Source organism: Choloepus didactylus, chromosome 2 (genome assembly GCF_015220235.1).
Source record: "Choloepus didactylus isolate mChoDid1 chromosome 2, mChoDid1.pri, whole genome shotgun sequence".
Classification (NCBI taxonomy): Eukaryota; Metazoa; Chordata; class Mammalia; order Pilosa; family Megalonychidae; genus Choloepus; species Choloepus didactylus.
The window spans coordinates 134,901,515-134,908,674 of NC_051308.1; positions in this window are offsets into that span (position 1 = coordinate 134,901,515).

Sequence of the window (7,160 nt, forward strand, 5' to 3'; positions counted from 1 at the left end):
CAGAATTAATGATTGCCCAGTACCTCTGCCTCACTTTGTTTTTTGGTGGTTGGAGTACAGTTTCTTCCAGGAACCCTGATTGCCTACAGAATATCAGTGCTTTAGTTTTCCTTTCTTTTTTTTTTTCTTTTTTCATAATCATGTTAAGAATAACTTCTGACAGACAAAAATCATGATTTGGAAAAAAAAAAAAAAAACTAAAGAAGAGTAAAAATGGAAATCATTTGTAAGCTTTCAAATGCTAAAATAATTAAATGCAATAAAATGTTTATTATTCTACATGATATCCAGATTACACAGGAGGATTTACAGAAACCTGACCTAACAGTAATAAAGTATGACTGAACAAAGCAGGTCATTATTCCGAAAGTGAAAATGTTTATTCCCTTGATAAAAAACAGTGGCATTTATAATTTTACAGTCTCAAAAGACAATATCAGACTCAGCATACTAAGTAAGCAAAATTAAATCAGCTCTGACTTTACAGGCAGTGTATATGCTATGATGGTTTTCTTATCATTATTAGCTATAATAATATGTAAAAGTAGTATATACCCATGAAACAAAATAAAAAAATCCCGAGATCTCACACAACACTATGCAGAGATAATTACTGTTAACGGATTATGATACATTCTTTCCTAAATTATTTATGCAGACTCAGAGGATGCATAATTGTCTTTTATAAATAATTGAACTTACATTTTTCATTTCATTCTGAAATCAGACTTTTTCATCAACAAAATATCTTGGAAGGTGTTCTACATCTTTGCTTATATACTTGTCATTTATTTTGATGTCCACAGAGTATTATATTGTTATTATGAAATATTTTGTATATTTTAAAAAATATTGAGAATATTGAGAATATCCATATATACTTATCTTTGAACATTTGTCTATGATTAGAAAAATTATGAATTCCTAACATTGGGAATTGTAGGCAAAAAGGTATGTACATTCAGATGCTGATTTCTCTCACTAGCCTACCCTCCAAAAATGCTGCATCCATTTATACTCAAAGAATTGTATGAATACCTCTTTACCCACATTCTCATGTATAATGGGTAATAAAAATATCCTTCATTCTTACAATCTGACAGATGCCTATGGCAGATCATTTATGCTTTTTTTTAATTGCCACTCATTAATGATGTTGACAAGTTTCATGGTTAATGCATTTTTAAATTTATACGCACCTAAGTCTTGGAAAGCCCATTTGAACCTTACATCGGAAATATGAAAATAGATAATTTAAGCTTTTTAAACATATTCAATTAAAATAATAATGTAGAAAATGCAGACATCATAGTAGAGGAAAAAAAAAATCAGTCATTATAAAAAGCACTGTGCCAGAGAAAAAGATGGCGGCATAGAGAGACGTGGAAGACTGTTAGTCCCCCCGGGGAACAATTCATAAATGACCAAAAAACTAGTAAATAACAGGAATAACTGCGGGGAGACAAACGTGACTGTCTACTCATCAACCACCAACCTGAATTGGGAGGAATGCCCGAGATCGCAGCATAAAATCTGTAAGTAAAACTGCAGACCCGCGCTGAGAGCTGAGAGCCGAGAGCCCCTCCCTCACAGAAGCCGTGCGGTGCTAGAGAACAGCACTCTCTGAACAAGCTAGTGTACCACAGCCCGGCTCCATCTGGGACTTTAATGTTAACTGCTAAATAGGCAGTGAATCCTCAACAAGCAGACAGAGGCTTTTGGGGACAACTGACCTTGGGAGAGTCAGGGGACATATCTGTCTCAGGACGAGAAGCCCAGAGGCTGACGGGTGAACCCGGGAGCTTTTCTGTCCCTTTTGCTCTCTGTGGAGAAAACTGCAGCCACTTTCAGCCTGCAGCACTTTGCAGTAAAGACAGACTCAGCTATTTTAAAATCAAAACACTTTGATCAGCAGAGTCAGAGAAACAAAGAACTTCCTGATAGGCAGTGACCTCTTTGGAGGGGGCATAGCTTCCCAAATGAAAGGGAGTGTCCCAGCTTTGCCTCCTGCCTTTCTGGAACCAGACCCCAAAGCCTGGGGGAGGAGAGCCACAGGCCACACCCCCTTACACAGGCGGTGACAGGCTGCACCTGCCAAACAGAAAAGCACAGGTATATTAATCCTCTATAAGAAAAACTATCAGGGGAACCAGATACTGAATATTTCCTCCTTCTGTGACCTGAACCTGTTCTTGCCTGGGAAAACCTGACTGGGGTGGCCTAGGAGGTCAGATGCCTAGACAACAGAAAACTACAAACTACACTAACAAAAACGAAGCTATGACCCAGTCAGAGGAACAAACATACACTTCAACTGAGATACAGGAATTTAAACAACTAATGCTAAATCAATTCAAAAACTTTAGAGAATATTTCACAAAAGAGATAGAGGCTGTAAAGAAAACACTGGGCATATATACAGCAGAAATTGAAAGTTCAAAAAAACAACTAGTAGAATCTATGGAAATGAAAGGCATAGCACAAGAGATGAAAGACACAATGGAAACATAACAGCAGACATCAAGAGGCAGAAGAAAATACTCAAGAACTGGAGAACAAAACACCTGAAAACCTACATGCAAAGGAGCAGATGGAGAAAAGAATGAAAAAATATGAGCAACATCTCCGGGAACTTAAAGATGAAACAAAGTACAAAAATCTGCGTATCATTGGTGTCCAGGAAGGAGAAGAGAAGGGAAAAGGGGCAGAAGCAATAATAGAGGAAATAATCAATGAAAATTTCCCATCTCTTATGAAAGACATAAAATTACAGATTCAAGAAGTGCAGCGTACTCCAAACAGAATAGATATGAATAGGCCTACACCAAGACGCTTAATAATGAGATTATCAAATGTCAAAGACAAAAAAAGAATCCTGAAAGCAGCAAGAGAAAAGCAAGCTATCACATACAAAGGAAGCTTAATAAGACTATGTGCAGATCTCTCAGCAGAAACCATGGAGGCAAGAAGGAAGTGGTGTGATATATTTAAGGCACTGAAAGAGAAAAACCTCCAACCAAGAATCCTATATCCAGCAAAGCTGTCCTTCAAATATGAGGGAGAGCTCAAAATATTTTCTGACAAACAGACAGTGAGAGACTTTGTGAACAAGACACCCACCCTACAGGAAATACTAAAGGGAGCACTGCAGAGTGACAGGAGAAGATGGAAGTGTGTGGTTCAGAATACAATTTTGGGAGATGGCAGCACAGAAATGTAAGTACACTGAACAAAGATAGCTATGTATATGGTTGAGAGAGGAAGATTGGGAGCATGTGAGACACCAGAAGAAAGGAGGAAAGATAAAGAATGGGACTGTGCAACTTGGTGAAATCTAGAGTGTTAAACAATTGTGATAAAATGTACAGATATGTTCTTTTACGAGGGAGAACAAGCAAATGTCAACCTTGCAAGGTGTTAAAAATGGGGAGGCATTGGGGGAGGGATGCAATCAATGTAAACTAGAGACTGTAACTAACAGAATCATTGTATTATGCTTCCTTTAATGTAACAAAGGTGATATACCAAGGTAAATGCAGATAAGAAGGGGGGATAGGGGAGGCATGTTAGACACTTGACATTGGTGGTGTTGTCTGACTCTTTACTCTACTTTGATTTAAGATTACTTTTCCTTTTGCTACTTCCTAGCTGTCATTTTTTCCTCTTTCTTTTCCCTCTCTACCTTCTTTGACGCTCCCTCCTGCCTTGTGGAAGAAATGTAGATGTCCTTATATAGATAGTGGTGAAGATTGTGAACACATAAATATGTGATTATACAGAGAACCATCGATTGCTTACTTAGGATGGTATGTATGGGGTGTGAACAAAACCATCTTAAAAAAACGTGGGTTGATGTCAAAACCTCAAGGGCAATATACTGAGTTAAATAAGCCAAACACATATGGACAAATATTGCAGGGTCTCACTGGTAAGAACTAACTATAATATGTAAACTGATAGACATGAAATATAAGGTACCAAGATATAGGATGAGGCTTAAGAATGGGGAGTGGTTGCTTAGTATGAGCAGAATGTTCAACTAGGATGAACTTAAATGTTTGGGAATAAACAGAGGTGTAGGTAGCAAGATGTGAGAATAAATAACAGTGCCAAAGGGCATGTGAATGAGGTGGAAATGGGAAGCTCAGAGTCATATATGTCACCAGAAGGAAAGTTGGAGGTCAAAAGATGGGAATGTATAAAACTGAATCCTATGGTGGGCAATGTCCATGATTAACTGTACAAATATTAGAAAATTCTTCCATGAACCAGAACAAATGTATGACAATACAACTAGAAGTTAACAATAAAGGGGCATATAGGGAAGAAATATATACCTATTGCAAACTATATACTACAGTTTGTAGTATTTCAACATTCTTTCATAAACAGTAACAAATGTACTATACCAACACTACGAGTCAGTAACTGAGGGGGGTTGGTTAGGGATATTAGAGGATTTGAGTTTCCTTTTCTTTTCTTTTCCTTTTTTTTTTACCCCCATCTTTCACTTTATTTCTGGCCTGGAGTAATGAAAAGTTCTAAAAATTGAACAAAAATTAAGTGCGGTGATGGATGCACAGCTGTAAGAGGGTACCAGGGGCAACTGATTGTACACTTTGGATCTTTGGATAACTGTATGGTATCTGAACAATCCCAATAAAAATTAAAAAAAAAAAAAAAGAACAACAACAACAAAAAAAGCACTGTGCTGGTTTGGATGAATTATGTCCCCTAAAACAACATGTTCTTTGATGCAATCTTGTGGGGATAGATGTATCAGTGTTGATTATATTAGGATCTTTGATCAAGTTTTCCATGGAGACGTGACTCAATCAACTGTGAGTGAAACATTTGATTGGATATTTTCCATGGAGGTGTTACCTGCCCATTCAAGGTGGGTGTTAATTGGATCACTGAAGTCATATAAGGGAATTCACAAAAGAAGAACCTCAGAGCAGCAGTCTGTGACATTTTGAAGAGGAGCTACAGCTAAGAGTGTACAAAATGCCCCAAGAGCAACATTTTGGAGAACGCCATTTTGAAATACAACCTGGGAACAGGCGGACCCCAGCCTTCTGAGCTAACAGAGGCTTTCTGGATGCCATTGGCCATTCTTCTGTGAAGGTACCCTATGGTTGATGCCTTAGCTTGGACACTTTTATGGCCTTAAGACTATAACTTTGTAACCAAATAACCCCCCTTTATAAAAGCCAATCCATTTCTGGTATTTTGCATTCTGGCAGCATTAGCAAACCGGAAATGATTTTGGTACCAAAGAAGAGGGGTTCTGCTGAGTTTACAAATACCAATCATGTTGAAACAGCTTTTTAAATAGATAAGGGGGAAGTTTCTGGAAGAAATGTAAGGAGCTTGATAGAAAAGGCCTAGACTGCTTTGAAGAGACTGTTGGTGGAAATATGGACTTTAAAGATACTTCTGATGAGATCTTGAGCAGAAATGATGAATCTGTTGTTGCAAACTGGAAGGAAGGCAATCCTTATTTTAAAGTAGCAGAGAACTTGGCAAAATTGTGTCCTGGTGTCAGATAGAAGGCAGAATTTGAAAGCAATGATCTGGAATACTTATCTAAGGAAATCTGCAGACTACATGTGGAGAATATAGCCTCACTTCTACTTGCAGCTTATAGTAAAATGTGACAGGACAGAGATAAGCTGAGAAATGAACTCTTCAAAAGAAACCAGAAACTGATAGTTTGGAGATTTCTGGGCCTCCAGAAAGTGAGACCCCAGAAGCTATAGCCCCATGTGAGAATTTAACCAAAGAGGGAAACCGACCACCATTTCAGTACAAGCCAGGATTGGAGATGGAGTTATCCAGAAAGGATTTGTGGAAACTCCTGTTGTCTGATGGTTTTGACCTCTGTGTGCATCATGCCAAGCCAGCCAGATATTTGTGAGATCTGCATATACAGAGCCACTGCCATTCTAGACTGGATGGGATACAGAAGGAACAAATTGGAGAAAAAATTTCTTCAAGGACAGAATCATGGAAATTGAGGGCTGGAGTCAAGAAATCTCAGGCAAGAAGAGCAGAGACACCCAGGCACATGGAATGGATGAGTTTGCCTCAGAGGCAGAGGGCAGGCCTTTTGCCTCGATGCTCAGGAAGAGTGCTGCCACCCCAGGCCCAGGAGGGGGTGAAGCACAGTCTCTGAGGATTGGGAAAAGCCTGGCCCTCACTCCACTGTTCAGAGAGGAGAGACCCTTTGCTCCAGACAGAGTGCCAGTGGCACACTGATGTTTGAGGAGGGTGGGGCTGAGAAAAAGGAGGTCACGTCAATGTGTGGATATGTTGGAGCACTCACCCCAGCGTTTGGAGAGAAAAGGGCTGCCAGGAGGGCCCTTGGAAAAGGTTGGACTCTCAGTCTCTAAAGCCCCAAGGATAAAAGGGTCATTCTATAAATGACTCTCAGACTTTGAAATCTATGAAAGTTGTCCTGCAGGTTTTGGGAACTGTTTTGGTCCCTTAAGCCCTGTTTTCCTCACTGTTTCTCCTTATGGCAATGGGAATGTTTATCCTAAGAATGTCCCTCCTTTGTATATTGGAAGCAGATATCTTGTTCTAAGTTTCACAGGTCCTCAGCCATAGGAGAATTATGCCTTAGGACAGATCATGCCTGTAAACTGATTTTGATGGGATCTTGAACTTAACTATTGTTACTGAAATTATTTAATTTTTTGTGATATTGTGATGGGATTAATATATTTTTGTATATGGAAGGATCATGTCATTTCAGGATCCAGGGGGTGGAATGTGCTGGTTTGGATGTATTCTCTCCTCCAAAATGCCATGTTCTTTGATGCAGTCTTGTGGGGGCAGATGTATTAGTGTTGATTATATTGGAATCCTTTGATTGAGTGTTTCCATGGAAATGTGACTCAATCAACTGTGAGTGAAACATCTGATTGGATAATTTCCAGGGAGGTGTTACCTGCCCATACAGAATGAGTGTTAATTGGATCACTGAAGTCACATATAGGAATTCACAGACAGAAGGACCTCACAGCAGCTGTAAGTGACATTTTTGAGAGCAGCTGAGAGTGAAATTTTGAAGAGGGGCTGCAGCTAAGAGAGGACAAAATCCCCAAGAGCAACATTTTGGAGAATGCCATTTTGAAATGCAACCTGGGAGCAAG